The sequence below is a fragment of the Xiphophorus maculatus genome, chromosome 20 (genome assembly GCF_002775205.1).
Source record: "Xiphophorus maculatus strain JP 163 A chromosome 20, X_maculatus-5.0-male, whole genome shotgun sequence".
Classification (NCBI taxonomy): Eukaryota; Metazoa; Chordata; class Actinopteri; order Cyprinodontiformes; family Poeciliidae; genus Xiphophorus; species Xiphophorus maculatus.
This window is the reverse complement of record NC_036462.1, coordinates 4114997-4130529: the sequence shown is the minus strand read 5'-3', so window position 1 is coordinate 4130529 and position 15533 is coordinate 4114997.

Genomic DNA, 15533 nt, shown 5'->3' with positions numbered 1-15533 from the left:
GGAGTGCCCACCCCTGATCTAGTCTGTAACAAATGCTCGTTGTTGATAGGGAGAGAGCTACCGTTAACAAAAGTGGTTATTGAAGTTATGCAGTTGCAAGGGCTACTCAGCTGATTGCTTCTTAACTGAAAAAGGTTGTGTTAAGAAAAATGATTATTTTTTGGTGTTTAATATAGCTAATATACGACATGTGTAACAGTTATATTCAATACTCTGATTTGGAATAGGTTTCGTCTGAGATGCGGTAAGGAGCAGGCCGAAGCAGGGCCCTTTTTTCCTCCCCCGCTGACAGACACAGCAATAAAATTTACAGTCCGAAGGGGCAAGAGACTTTTTGGCGTCAGGGATCTGCCCGTATCAGACGGAGATGAGCACGGAGTGGTCCGCCCTGTTGCTTGGACAAAAAACAGACACCTTTGCCACAATGAGGGGAGTTTTCAAGTTTTTCTGAGTCCCTGAGGGAGTTTCTAATTGGTCGAACAACGGAGCGCCTTGACTGCATATATTAAATTGAAGGAACACCCACTGACTATAAAATTTGGGTCAATGCTGAGATAGAGAGAGAGAGAGCGCGGCCGCTATTTTTGCCTTTTTGTATTTGTTTTGTGTTTGTATGTCTTCCCCCTTGTGTGTTTTTTATTTTTATGAGAAAATGCATATCTCTGTTCCTCTGCAGCTTTGTTGTCGATTGCTTTGTATGAGATTAAACTCTTTGATCTGTGACGTCAACACGCTTTGTTGTTGTTTCGTTTTAGCAGCACGCGGTCGCTGCCCGTCGCCCACAGAGAGCGTCACTCGCCAGGGACTCGGAGAGAAAAGAGGAAAGAGCCAAAACTTTTTGTCCAAAGCTAGCATTAAATGATCCTCTTTTTTAATAGTTGTAACTTTTGGAATGTAGATAGATAGTTAAAGGCCAGATGAGTCTCTCTCGACACCAGCTTAGACAGATTATCTCTCCTAGACCTGCCTCAGGGTAAGACTTGAGGGTTTTAGAGATTTTCTGGACCCGTAGACATTGAAGTTTTGGTTGGACCCCCTGGAGAATAGTTTTCCACTGGTCCCTCTAAGAGAGATGACTGGATGAATTATACCTGCTGCAATCAATATACTGACTATTCATAATTCTTACATCTAAGCAGGACCCACATTCAGAAATTGTTTGCTTGCTTATCTTTAATTTTCTACATATTTATCATCATGATTTCTCCAACATCTGCATTGACAGATCAGTCATTCAATTAGTGTTGCTATTTATCTGCTAAATAAATTATTATGGATTTTTAAAAGAGATTTGAGTGCTAAACACAAAAAAAATATTATTGATTAAATATAATTTTACATAACTTTGTAGATTAAAATGCTAAGCCCTTACCTAAAAATGCATCCTATGCTTTCTAAGTTATTACTACAAAACACAAACAGTCTACATATTTTATTTAGCTCAAAATAAACAATTGTTGCCCTGTAATATTTTCTACATTATGTTCAGATAGATGTAAGATATCTGTGCTTCTAGGATGGCATGAAATGTAAGAAAAATATGTAATTTCTGTAATGGTAAGAGCAGATTTTTTTTTGTTTACTTTTGACCTCATTTTAAAATAATTTTTATCTTCTTTTGTTAAGGAGCTTTAAAGTTCATATGGCAGGAGAGCAGATGTAAAATCTGCTATAAAAAAAGCCAAATGTTTTTGAAACATTACAGATGTTGAGTTTGACCATCAATTAAAAAACACAGAAATTATTGTTAATCATTTTTTATTAAATAATAGTGAGATATTGAGCATTCCTGTGGCAGTTACAGAAACTCAGTTTCTTTGTTTGAAAACTATATGAGGAAAACTTCAGATGAGTCATTTGTACATGATTGTATTTTAATGTGTTTTTGCTCAGAAGAGCTCAAAACAAAGAAAATGTATTTTTTGTCAACTGATTTCAGAAAATGTAAGAAATGTTTTGAGCACATCAGAAAGTTCATCAGCAACAAATGTATGTCAAGTCAAAATAATTTAATTTGAACTATTTTTTTAAAACTTTTAAACAGGATGAGTCTAAAAGGGGCCATAAAGTTTAGTTAAAAGGTCAACTACATTAAAATAAAGAACAAATATATACATAATTTACTTTGTTTTTTGTGAGTAAAATACATATTTAAAAGCTATTTGTACTTTGAAAATGTCTACAGTAAAATATATGACAATAGTTGATTTCTAAACATGCACTGAATGGATCTTATATGATTTTGTGTCAGATAATAATAAAGGGAAATAAATCAGCAAATATTATTTTACACGTTAAATTATTAACCATGAATGCTCCTATTCTCTTATGATTCCTATCCTGAGTAGTTAAAATAATTTAAACCTAATAAAATAAAATAAACCTAAACTTTAGGTTTAGAGTGAAAGTTAATACCTCACCACTAGAGGGCTGTATAGTACCATTAAATCAACCCGTTGATGGTCCGATTCTCATCCCAAAGATGTTTAAAGGAGAGCCGGACTCTGCCAGGGCCTTTTCACCCTGTCTGTGTTATTTATTGAAGAGATCTTTAGCTGCAGCTGTGGAGAAATGTGTGTCGGGTTGTGAAGCTCAGAGTCTAAATGTTGCTTTATGCAGAAAATGTTTTCTGATTGGTAGTTCTCAGTTATTCCCTTCTGGTTGGCAATGAGGCTTCTGAAGTTCAAACTCGATTCTTTTCACAGATTTACTGTCCTATGTTATATTGTCTTTATGATAATTTTAATACATATGTAAAAAAAAACAACAACAAAAAACCCATTTTATTATAAAAGTTGCGAACTGCAACTTTGAACTGGATTTTCATTTAATTGCTTACTTTCTCCATAAATTATCCTAACATGTCAGCTGTAATATACAATCAACCAGGCATAAAAATAAAAAACCTTAGCGGCTCTGATCAGTGGAGGCCTGAACTCCTCTGTACCTGTAAAGGTTTTCTGTGGTATCAGAAACCAAGATGTAAGTACTGTATTTTGCCAGGTGGAGAATTTGTTAAGCAGAATTGTTTCTGAAAATAATCCACTAGATTACTGATTGGACAGGAGATCTGAGGAATTATGAGACCAAGCCAAGCTCAGACTAAAGACTTTGCTGTTTTTGTGTTTTTGGAGGGCCGCATTCCTGCTGGAACAGGCCCCAGTCACCATGATGCATTGTTTATTGTGAGGCCTTTCAGTCAGACAGCATTAACTAAGTAATGCTGTCTCCACCAGTTCTGTCCTCCTGACACAACTGGTGGAACGGGGTCAGATTTCTGCACCGCCTGCATCACACACATCTTTTCACATCTGCCTAGAAGTTCTTTCAGATCAGGACAGACCATGGGACATGTCTCCAGACACTGTGTGCCTTTGCAAACTGCATTCTGGCTTTTTAATGTTTCGTTTGGAATAATGGCTTCCTCCTCACTGAGTGGCCTTTCAGCCCATGTCAGTACAGGATACTTTTTACTGTGGATGATGACTCTGTCCTACCAGCTTCAGTCAACATCTTCAAAAGGTCTTTGTTTTTGTTCTGGGGTCAATCTGCACACTTTGGAGCAGAACTCGTTCTTTTCTAGGATACAGAACCCGTCACCTCCCTGAGTAATATGATGGCTGCACATTCCCATCATCTCTAGAATTGTTTGAACAGATGAATGTGACGCCTTCAAGCATCTGGAAATGAGTCAGGTGACCTATCAGAGGTTTCCAAAAACACATCATCGGCTGGGCTTTCTGTCCTTGTTTAAAGAGACAGTCATCATTCTGGATAAGTACTGTCATCCAGAATGACAGTAATTATAATATGACTGTAATAATCTTAAATTAATAAGAGAGCACAGTGGATTATTTGTGTTTGCATTTTACAAACACAAATCATTTTCTAAATTTTAATTGACCTAAAACAACAGAAGTTTAGTAGAATTTGTTGTAAATAGTTTTTCAAAGTTCAATTTCCTGTTGTCTTGTCCCTGGCAAACTTTTAGTTTGATGTTTAAATCAATTTACATGAAATAGTATAAATTGTGAACTTACAAAACCTAAAGTCTGAGAGCAAACAACCGAATCAGATTTATTTCTCCAAAATGTTTTCCCCAGATTTTCAGTCAGAACGTCCTGGAAACAGATGAAAGTCAAAGAAAGCAAACACAATTTTCTTTATTTATTAATCCTCCTCATTCAGGAGTTGACTTCAGTAAAAGGATTTTTTGCTCTCCCCGACCAAAAAGGCAGCGTTTTTCCACAAGTCAAACGCTTCTTCTATCATTCAGTTAGATTTTCTTTCACTTCAGAGCACAGAGCAGTTCTGGCCACTGATCCCTGGATACAGCATGAGCATTAGTGTCTGGATATGAAAGTCCTTTTACTGAAGAGATGAACAGTGTGAGAATAAAACTGATCTCCTGTCTAGCCCAGGAATACACTCATATCAGAATAATCTCTCCCTCACACACACAAACACACACTGACAAAGAATTGCTTCCTTTGATCTGATGTTCCAAAACTCCAAAGGTCTTCTGAAAAATAAGCAGATCTTCTTTGTGATACCTCATGCAGGCGGTGAGGATATGTGGAGGAAGAGGAAAGTATGCAGTGGACTGAAGACTGAAATGAACAAAGAGAGGAGAAAATCACTTAGACTGTGAGGCAAGAAGAAGAAACTAAAAAGAAAAGATTGCCTCAGCATGTCTGTGCAACAGTTATACTGGAAACATTTGTCCATTATCTCGATAGTAAAGTAAATGTTTTTATATTATGAGGGTTTATGGTGCCAGACATTATGTTTAAATAATGAAATATTAAATTCAATTCTGAAATTCACCTTAATGTCCTCCCTATTATACATTTAATGACGCAAGTCACACAAACTGCAATGCTTGCTTGCATTATATTTTCAGTGTGGTGTAATGATTTAAGTTTTTAGATTTAATAAGGCACAGAACTACTGAGGCGCAAAGACAACATGAGATCCGATCAGAACGTCTGAAGTTCATGAAATGCATTGAAATACATGATTATGATGGATTTTTTTCTTCTCAAATCCAGACATGCAAACCGCAATTCACCAATACATTGTATACCTAACTGTGAAGGACAGAGAGGAATTACTGTTTTCGTCTTCATAGAAGTGTTTCAAAGTCAGCAACATCCACCTTCACACCTCATTAACTAGAAGATACACAAGCAGGCTACAGTGTAAGCACAAAACATAACAGAAACATGGAGACGTGCTTATGGTATAATTACACAAGCAGGCCTTCACACATACAGCCACTCAACCTCATGCAAAGAATCAGTTTACAACTCAAGATCCACAGATCCTAAACCAGCAAGTCTTCATCAAAACATCTAAACACCCTGGACGATGTTTGTGTTCAGACCAACTTCCACTTTTTAAAAACTGTAAAAGCCTGTTTGCCTGAACAGGCATAAAGAAGTCTGAGGACAATTACAGTATACAGCACAGTGACCCCAAACATCTGGCTAGACCTGGAAGTAGAATCATAAAAAAATCCTCTTCTTACCACTGAAGGCTGACTCACTACTTTATACATTTGCAACACAGTTAAAAAGGCAAAGACTTGTCACACCTGTTGGTACCAACTGATAAACAGAAGAAGAAATGTGCAAACTTCTAAAATCATAACATGTCATTAATGTATTTACATCAAGTCAACTCAGATACAAAAACACCTTAATAATCTGCTGATGGAAACATACTGTGACCTCTGAGGTCCAGGACAGATTTTATTTCTTTTCTCCTTTTCATTTGTCTCTTTGTGGCTTCGTACAGTAAAACCTCTCACTGTTGCTTGCTCTCTCCACACTCTGCACCGCAGGAAGAATGATTTGTTTCTCTTTCTTTTCTCATTTCTCTTCTGCGTGTGCTGGAAAAAGAAAAATGCCACGGAAGACTATTCTCTATTTTTTCTCCTCCTGCTGTCTTTCCTTTTTTTATATTCATATATCTCCAAGAACTCTTAGAAGGAAAAATGTGCTCTGCACGTCTTTTTTTTCTAAGTGCTGCACAATTTGTATGTTGTGTTGGGGAACAAGAGAAGATTCCTTTATGCTGTGCAATTAAATGCTGCAGTGGCACTGATATGCTGCTCACACAGAGATGTCATTTCTTCCTACAGCAGGAAATGAGAAGCTGCGCAGCAGCATGAAAGTGTCGACTGGAAACTTCAGAAGCACCTAAGAGGTGAAACTGAAGATTGTAAAAAGTAACATTTTTCTTTTCAGTTTACTGAATCATACCGTGTTACATGTGTCTTTTGCAGATAAAGCAAGTTTTGACATTCAAAATATGAAGTCTAAGTTTAAGAAAAACTGACAATGCATTGAGCCAAATCTTTAACCCGCTCAAGAACCATCAGCACCACCACCTGCATCCTCTTCTTCTCTCTGAACACTGATGACTGCATCTCAGTGTCCCACATAACTATGTGAGCGAGCAGTTCCTATAAATCAAAGTCTAACGTATTTTAAAAAGACAATAATCTACGGTTAAAGTTTTTAAATTCACCTTTTTGTATTTACCTTTTTCAATTTTAGCCCACGTGCTACTGTTTCCACTTTTATACTTTTTCATTATTACTAGTTCACTTTGTATTTGAAATCTAAATTATTTAGCACTAACTTATACATACTACACCCAAGAGCAGACAAACTGACGTTCTCTCCAAGGCAACAAGAACAAAACCTGGAAGGTTCTGTAGCTTGTTAGTGACACACATTCTGGACAGAACTTTTTTCTTGTGTTGTATCCATCAAATAATCTGATTGGTTAGTGTCAGTATTGGTTACCATGCTGATGATGCCGCAGTGATGCTGAGTTGCTACCTGGAGTAAAAAAATGAATTCCAGATCATGTAAATCCCTTCTCTGAATGTACATTCATTTTGCTTTTTCATGTCTTGACTTGGATGTTTCTAAAGCCAACGTTGTATGATTCTTTATCAATCGTTCATAACACCTAGTTTCATAAATACTTCTACCATGCTTGTCTGTATTGCAGACTCCTAAACTGTCTCAAACCCTCAAACGTCATAATCCACAAAAATAAAGACAGTCTTAGGAATCAGAAATAGAAAATCTCACAGACAAGAAACAAAGAGGGACACAGCAAGAATCCCTCAAAGGAGCACACAAAAGCAATCATCCACATAAAAAGTATGCAGTGATAAATCAATTGTATCGTGTTGGTAACAGCAGAAATCATTCCTGTCGACATCCTTTATTTTCCCTGCTGTCCATACTGATTTCCAAGCTCTGTTGTTTGTCTGTTGTTAAACAGTCTGTGCTGGCAGAAGGCAGAGATGAACTGAGCTGCCAGGAATACAAGCAGCATGTCCAGCCAAGTTGGTTGAAATAAACATGGAGAATGACTTTTACACTCTTGTGCTGTTTTTGCTTTGTAAAATAAATTTTTCTTACCATAAGAACATTATGTCTGTCATAATGGCAAGTATGCCCTAACAAAATTAGGATAATTACCCAAAGTACAAGCAGCATTTTCACTTATTTAAATATCTATAAAAACTAGTATGTATCTATTTCTTGGAAAAATTAAAATGTCTCATGCAGGATTAAGTTTGCAAGTTCTTTTTTATTTGTGTGCTTGGATGACCAGAGTTCCAGATTTCTTGAAGGAGTCGGGGCAATGCGTGACGTCATTGTATCTAACTAACACAATAAATAACAAAAATCAGATAACATATATAAATCATATAACAGCATCTGATTTGTGTTTACCAAATACAAACAACTTTTAAAAACTTTTACATTTTTTAGGTAATTTTAATAGAAAATTTGGGGGCATTGCGGAGCAGAAATGGTGCAAGGTAAAGCTTTTTTAATTTCCCAAAAGATTCACATCAGCAGAAGATTATGGTGGATGCTTTGCAGAGGAAAGAATGGAAACAAAAAAGCTTAGCAAGTTCTGCTCAGATTGTTTTGAAGAGTCTGCCTTTTTTGGTGCCTTTCAAACATTCTGAAAAAGTCCAAACTTGCTATTCAGTGCAGGGACACCTGCCTGCCTCATTCATTACCCAAAAAGCTACACTGAGCGCCCCAAACAAGGCTGCTGCAATAGAGGATACAGATCGTTTAAGAGCAGCCGCTCTATCTGAAGAGAGGAAGCCTGGTGCAGGTGTGCGCACAGAAACAGGTGGAAGCAAAACGGCAAAGTAGAGGCTGAAGTAAAACATTTAGACTGACCGATGACCATTGATTCACCCAACATGACATGAGGTGAAAGTTTTACTCTAATGAGCATCATCAGGGTTATGATGAGGGACAGTCACCATTTTCCACACACATCATTAAAGAGTGAGAGTGACGGGTGAATAGATGGGTGGAAAAATAACACGGCAGAAGGAATCTTTATCTTTTGATTAATGAACATAATACAGCAATGTTTTCTTTATAAATGTAGCATTTATGGGTCTGTTAAAGAGGCTGGCTGATGAACAAAAGGGAGTTTTTAGTCTAAAAAATTTGGACTTTGAGAGGCTGCAGATTGTAAACCTAGATCTAAAGGATAACAGAAATGAACTTGATGCAAGAAACAATCCCATTCAATGTAAAGCAAATATGAGCCAGAGTCAGCATCATTTTAAGGTATTTAACATTAATTGTGACCTATGTAACTTATACAGACACATGCATTTCAAATGATTCTCTTAGACCCTGGCACACCCAGATATGAGCGGAGCAGATGTGACATTATGAATGAAGTAGCATTCTGACCTCATGTTTAAGAAAACCCAACATCCTCAAAAACTTTTGGTGTATAGCTTATAAGAGCAAATTCCTCCAACAAGGGGAAATTGTTTTGAGGAGGAGTGATTTGCAGGTTTTGAACAAAGACACTAATGATGTTTGACTAACACTGTGAGGCCAAATCAGAAGAAGAGAAAGAAAATGAAAAAAAGAAGAAAGAAAAGAAAGAAGTGGAAAGGAAGGGGAAAAAGAGAAGAAAGAAAGAGAATATGAACTGATTTACAACCAGAAGGAAAAATGGCGGAACGGTAATTGTGCTACACGGACCATAAAGAGGGATGGACAATGATGGCAGCAGCAGAAACCGTCAGTAAACACAAAGCTGTCAGTTGGTGTTACTTTTAAACAGTGATCTACTCATGTACCAAGAGGCGGATACGTTTACAAAGAAGCAGAGAGGCAGCCGGTAAAGTAGAGACTTTATTATTATAAGAATGCATTGCTGGATTGACTACATTCTGTAGTTTCAATATTAGCGGTAGCTTCAATATTAGCGGTAGCTTCAATATTAGCGGTAGCTTAGCCACTGGATCGGCTGCTGGAGAGGCTCATTAACACCCGGATGTCGTTGGTTACTCCAGAATTTAAATATATTGCAGTCATGAAATCGTTTCAATGTTTAGCACATTAATATGTGGTTTTGATAGCTGGAATAATTTTTGCATTGTGATTTTTAACTGATGTATTTGGTGAAATTAACAGTTAAACTGTTTAATTTTAAAATGAAACATTAATTGAAACCAAGTAATAACTTGAAAGTATTACCAATAAGTAAACATTTTAAATGTAAGTGGTGTATAGCCACACAGCACTATAGATTTTAACAAGCAAACGTCAGATAGAAACTTTTACAAAATCTCCTACAGAGTAAACAAAGACAAAGTAATTGTGATAAATTCTGGGCTGTTAACAGAGAAAAAACACTTTCTCTTCCAACGTCCACCAGACTTTCTGGTCCATCATGCCAGTCGTCTTATCGAATGTGTTTTGATGTGCCCTTCATGTTTCCATTACCTTGCCACTCAACAGGCTGCTTTCTCGTTTGTTGTCGGTGTGACCACCACACAAGCTACGATATCGGGGCAAGACAATCCAACATGTTGAATATTGGATATTTGGAGATTGGAGCGGTCCCTGTGTCCTTCTGAGTGGACCAGATCTCTACACATGGCAGGAATATCTTTTATGATTACCTTAAGAACCATCCTGGTAATCGGGGCGTTTTTAAGATGGTCAGAAGGAGGAAATCTTGCCATGTGAACCAGACATAAAATGCTTCCCATGCTTCTTTTTGTTTTTGTTAACATTGTTAATCTAGTCGCATAAATTTCTTGAACACTTGCGTTTAATTTAAAAATCTCATGGATTTTTATTGCTCTCTTAAATGTCAATGTGTCATAATTAAATAGATTTGGTTTCCTTTATACCACCTCATAAGTATTTTTATATCTATATGTCTCTTCTCTTGTTTGTCTTGGTTTTGTAACATCCTTCTGTTTTTGATGTGTCAAGGAAAACAGCGCAGACCTTGTGTCTTGTTACTGTATAGTTACTTTTGTCAGCTTACTTACTAAGCTTGTGTTTTTGTGAATCGTGGAGTTTGGAGGCATTAATAGTATAAGAGATTTTAGTCCAGGCCAGACAGCGACATTATGGCTTTGTGGAATGTTTAGACCTGTGAAGGATTAACATATGCTGCTTTCATTTTGGACTGTTTTATGCCCCTGCATTTTCACACATTATTACTAAAACACACATTCACACAGAGTCATACACACACTAACTCAAGAACAAAGAAAGTTACCAAATGTGTGTTACCGATTGTGTGATTGTGCTGCAGTTTGGTTTCTACAATGAAAGACATTCCCACACATTTGCATCACGCTGGGCTTTTGTATAAACCATAAACATGCAATTACCCACCGACCTCCTGTTGTTGCTTCTGTTTGTTGCATTCATTGGCTGAACTGCTCTGAGAGCTGCAGCGTAGCGCCTTAAATCTGATGATTACATGGGCGCGCAGCAGTTGGAATCATCTTTCATTTTTGTTGACAGTTATTACTGCCCAATTAGTGCATGCACACACAAAGTTAAATTGCATCAAAACTCTGTATACAACAAAATAGCTAGTATTGGTCTTGAAGGGAACTCCAATTGAACCTTTTTCCTCCATTGTCAGGTAATAAGAAAAAAAGGTGCTTCTTATCTATTCCAGTGTGATGAAAAAACATGGTAACTAAGTTTGAAGGATTTGTAGTTGTTTTTTTTTAAACAGTAACTCTAGTTATGTTTTTAAATGTGTGTTTTAGATTACCTCCTCTTCTGATGGAACCTGTGTATGTATCAAAAAGTATATTGTATTGTATCTATAGTATTGAACTGCTTAAGAACAAAGTACATAGAACATCCTTTTCTATTGGCTAACTTTTTCAAAGCAAAGTATTAACTAGCCACCTGGAAAAGAAATCCTAATGCTCTTTGAGTGCTCTCAAGTGGTCAGATTAATCAGAAAGTAACTGACCTTAAGGTTCAAGCCTTTAGCATCCTGAGGTAGGTGAAGTCTCGAGATAAAGTGACGTTATTACTGGGTCATTCTTGTGGTTTTTGTTGCTTCTGTAGGAAGAATGCAGATGTTTGGTCTTTATGAGATGTGTGAGTTGTGGTGTTCACATGGTAGAATTTCCTTTTTGATATTGCTGACATTATTTTTAGATTACAATAACATGATCAATAACAGCATAAAATTATTTTTGTGGTCTTAAGACAACAGTCACTCTAAGTTGTAGAAAATTAAACTTTTCTTTATTATAGAAACAGGATACCTTCCAAATGTCTCGTTACCTTTTCATATCAGGGTCACAAAGGTTCTTTTTTTGTTAAAGCTGCCATCTTGCAGGAGTTTTAAACCTCAAGCAGAAACTAATTGATTTGATTTGCAGCAATCAAGTGAACCACTGCAAGGAAGTGGACAGGCTAAGTGTCTTGGTGCTTTCAGTGCTGCTGGTCAGAATTGTGTGCCAACTTGGAAAAAAAAATACGTAGGAAGTTTAATTTTGGTGCAAATTAGGATCTTTGACAAATTTATTTCTCTTACAGTCGATTGTAACAAAATATGAATTATTTTCACAACCCTAAAGGTTTCTACTCTGATGGATATATTATGACTTACTTGTTATTATGTAATATTTAAAATTGAGTAAATCTGGGGGCGCAAGGGGTTAGCACGCCCCACGTTTGAAGGCCTTAGTCCTCGACGCGGACGTCGCGGGTTCGACTCCCGGTCCCGACGACCTTTACCGCATGTCTTCATCCCTCTCCTCACCCTCCTTCCTGTCTGCCTACTGTAGAAAAAAAAATACGAGCCACTAGCGCCGCAAAAACTCTTCGGAAAAAAAAAAATGGAAAAAAAAAAATTGAGTAAATCTGCAGTACTGGTTCTTTATCAGAAAGGTCTATCTCGGACTAACAACATTTTTGAGCCCATCACTGAAAGCAACACATTCTCCTGTGTGGATTTTCCATGCAGACCTGAACACAGCATAGCAGCTGGTCATGGCAGAGGTGCTGCATCGGCAGGTCAATCTGCGAAAGCTTCCATACAAACACAGTGAAAGCTGCTCAGATTTTACAAGGCTAGAGTCACTTTTCAGGGATCTCTGTGCTTTTATGCTCATGTGGTTCATATTTTTGTGTGACAAGGACAAAATGTGACCAATTTCAGTGAAAATCTAACGCTATGTAAGCTGTGTGAGCTTTTTCATGCAGAAGTGAGAACGTTTGGGCGCCTTTTCAAAAAAAAGTAGTTTGCTTCAAGGCCCTGAAAGCATCTAAAAGTGTGTTGAACAATTTCTTTAAGAGCAATGTCTTTTTGTGTGTGAATTCAAACCACTGAAACACCAAATGTTCCCAAGTATGTTTAGGTTTCTAGCACAAATATCTTAGTACACTTGAAATAAGACAAAACTAACTTACAAGTAACTTTTTACCAAGATAAAAAAGCTTAATTAAGTCAACAACTAGTTCCACTGGCAGATTATTTCAGTTACAACATGCAACATTTTCTTGTTATAAGTGATATAATCTGCCAGTGGAGTCATCCTTTTTATCAATATTTAGGAATAAATTACTTATACCAAGCTTCTACATGTTTCTGAAAAGTTACTTGTAAGTTAGTTTTGTTTTATTTCAATTGTTCTAAGATTTTTGTTCTAGGAACTAGAACAAAACTACTTGATATGATTTGGTATATCTAGTAGAGAAAATACTGTTAGATACTATTACTTAATATTGCAGTTTTCTTCTCTAAATACAACATTTCTCTTTAAATCACCTTTATTTACCCTTATTAGATACTTGTGCTACTGGTCCTTACTCCCATTAATCAGACAGGAAACTGCTTTGACATGCTGCTGCAAGCAGCTTTTTTTTTTTTTAGGAAAAATGTAAATTTGGTAAATGCAAAATTCCAATACATCAGTTTCCAGAGTGTTGCTTAATGTGACTACACTTACACAGTTGCCACATCTTCATGCAATGAGAAACTAGACTTTTTTTTTTTGAGAAGCAAAGTCACTACTGTTGGGGTTATTTTTGTAGCTTAGTCTGTTTTTGATTACAGGGTCTATCAGTTTTTTGATGTTGTAGGGTAAGTGTGAAACAGAGAAAGGACTGCTAAAAATAAAACCTATTAGTGTAAGTCAGAGAGGTTGGGTAAAAAGCACGCTTTGATGATTGTCATGAATTAGATTTAGCATCACGGTGACAGCAGAGCCTTTAGTATTGGCATCACTCATTAGAACAGAGCAAGCCTGAACATGGAGGTGTTGTCAGTCTCCAAGTGGAAAAGGCTTTAGCCCACTGTGAAGGGCACTCTTCTGCTTTTATACTGACATGTTGCTGTAGAAGTAGAAAATAACCATTTGGAGGGCTTCTACATCCAGCCTGAAAAGAGTTGGGTCCCAATAAGTCATCTACAGCTAAAACCAAATGTTTACATACTGTATGAGAGGAAACCTTTGTTCAAAATTTCTGACGTTTAAGAATAAATCTTTCCTGAGTTTGTTCAGCAAGAGTTACATTATTAGCTTTTGCCAAGCAGGTAAAGAAAGTTTTAGTTCTTTACTGATGTGAAATTTTGACATATAAACCTAACTTATTATGATAACGACAATGAACGGGACATCTCATGCAAAATCCACTTTTTTAACCCTTAAATATAGTTTTCTCTGTATTTTTGATTCAATAAGAGTGAAAATGGTTGAATGTCGTCTCTTCTGGTGTTGCATAGATATTAGATTCTGTTTGGGTCATAATTTTCAATCCATTCATGTTTTCTCTATTTTCTATTGTAATTTAAACTATTATGTTACAGTATTTGCTGCAGAACGGTAAAGTAACATTATGGACTTCCAGCTAACCAGTTTCACAAATCTGCCTATTTTATTTCTCACACTAATTTTGTAGTCTAAGTTCAAGAATGCTGAAGCGTGAAGTGGATGAGTCAAAATGTTCAGGTGTTACGTATTAACCCAAACAATTCATTACACTGTTCCCAGCATCAAGTTGCTGAAGAACTTCTTCTTGAAGTGCTTCACTAAAACAAAGAGCTTTTCCCCCTGTGATGTGGGAACATTTCCAAGAAAACTAAACTTTAACCAGGCGTTTTGAAGAGGTTCTCCGCCAGCATCAAGAAGGATTTTCCGAAAAACTTTGTCTAATTGAGCAGTCAGTTCCTTGTGTCTATGAAATGACAGACACAGCAAAGCGGTACACTGTAAACGCTAAAATAGCAGTTAACCCCTTGAGGACGTAACTGTACTGCATCTTTCACATTGTATTATTATATAAACAGTTTTTTGCCGTTTTTGTCTTGCTTTCAGCGACGTTTCTCTGCTGCTAAATAATCACATCTCTGCTGCCAAACTACAAAAATGGCCGAATGTTGGAGTGGAACGCTCTGTGACCAGGAGGGAAGGGCGAGGTGAGAAGAGTCTCTGTTGCATTTTAAAAGAAGACACCAAACGAGTTGCCTGTGGAGCTGCAATCGAGGCAAAATGCTTTGCAGTTCCATTTTATTTCAACCACAACTGAATGATACGCATACATGTTTCTTCACCAACAGATCTGAACTGTGGCCTACTGTCAAATTGTGTTTGCATGTGGTGTATTTCAGATGTTTTGTTCCTCTCCAAAGCCTTGTCAGTCCTTAACACTGACGCCAAATATACTTTAATAATCTCCAAACAGTGCAGCGTAGGTGCATCAAAAGGATTAATGCTACACCAAATATGTCACCTCACACAGCTTGGAAGGGTGGAAAAAAGCAATGAGTAGGTGGATAAATTGTGAGCTTGTGCTTGTGTGGTATTTAGGTTTATAGGATCTTATTTCTGCCAGAAGAAGAGATAAAGAAAATGAGAGTCCAGAAGATGCTCGCAAATGGGTTTTTTTTTAAGGACGCCATATGAGGCCATAGCTGGAGTCTTAGTGTGGCCAAAAATAAAACACATTTCACTTTCTACTAATTCCATTAGTTCAGTGTTGTCAGATGGAGTCAGGTTTATATTCAATTTGGTTCAAGCTTCCCCAGTGAAGCAGAGAGGTAGTAACTGGTTTTATAGAAGTAGTTTAGAAACAGCTTTAGCATCAGGCCTCATTTAGGCCTACAACTGATTTGGTAAAAAATATTTTTAAAAAAGCCCAGGTGCTTCTACTGACTTCTTCATCTTTCACCTTCCAATG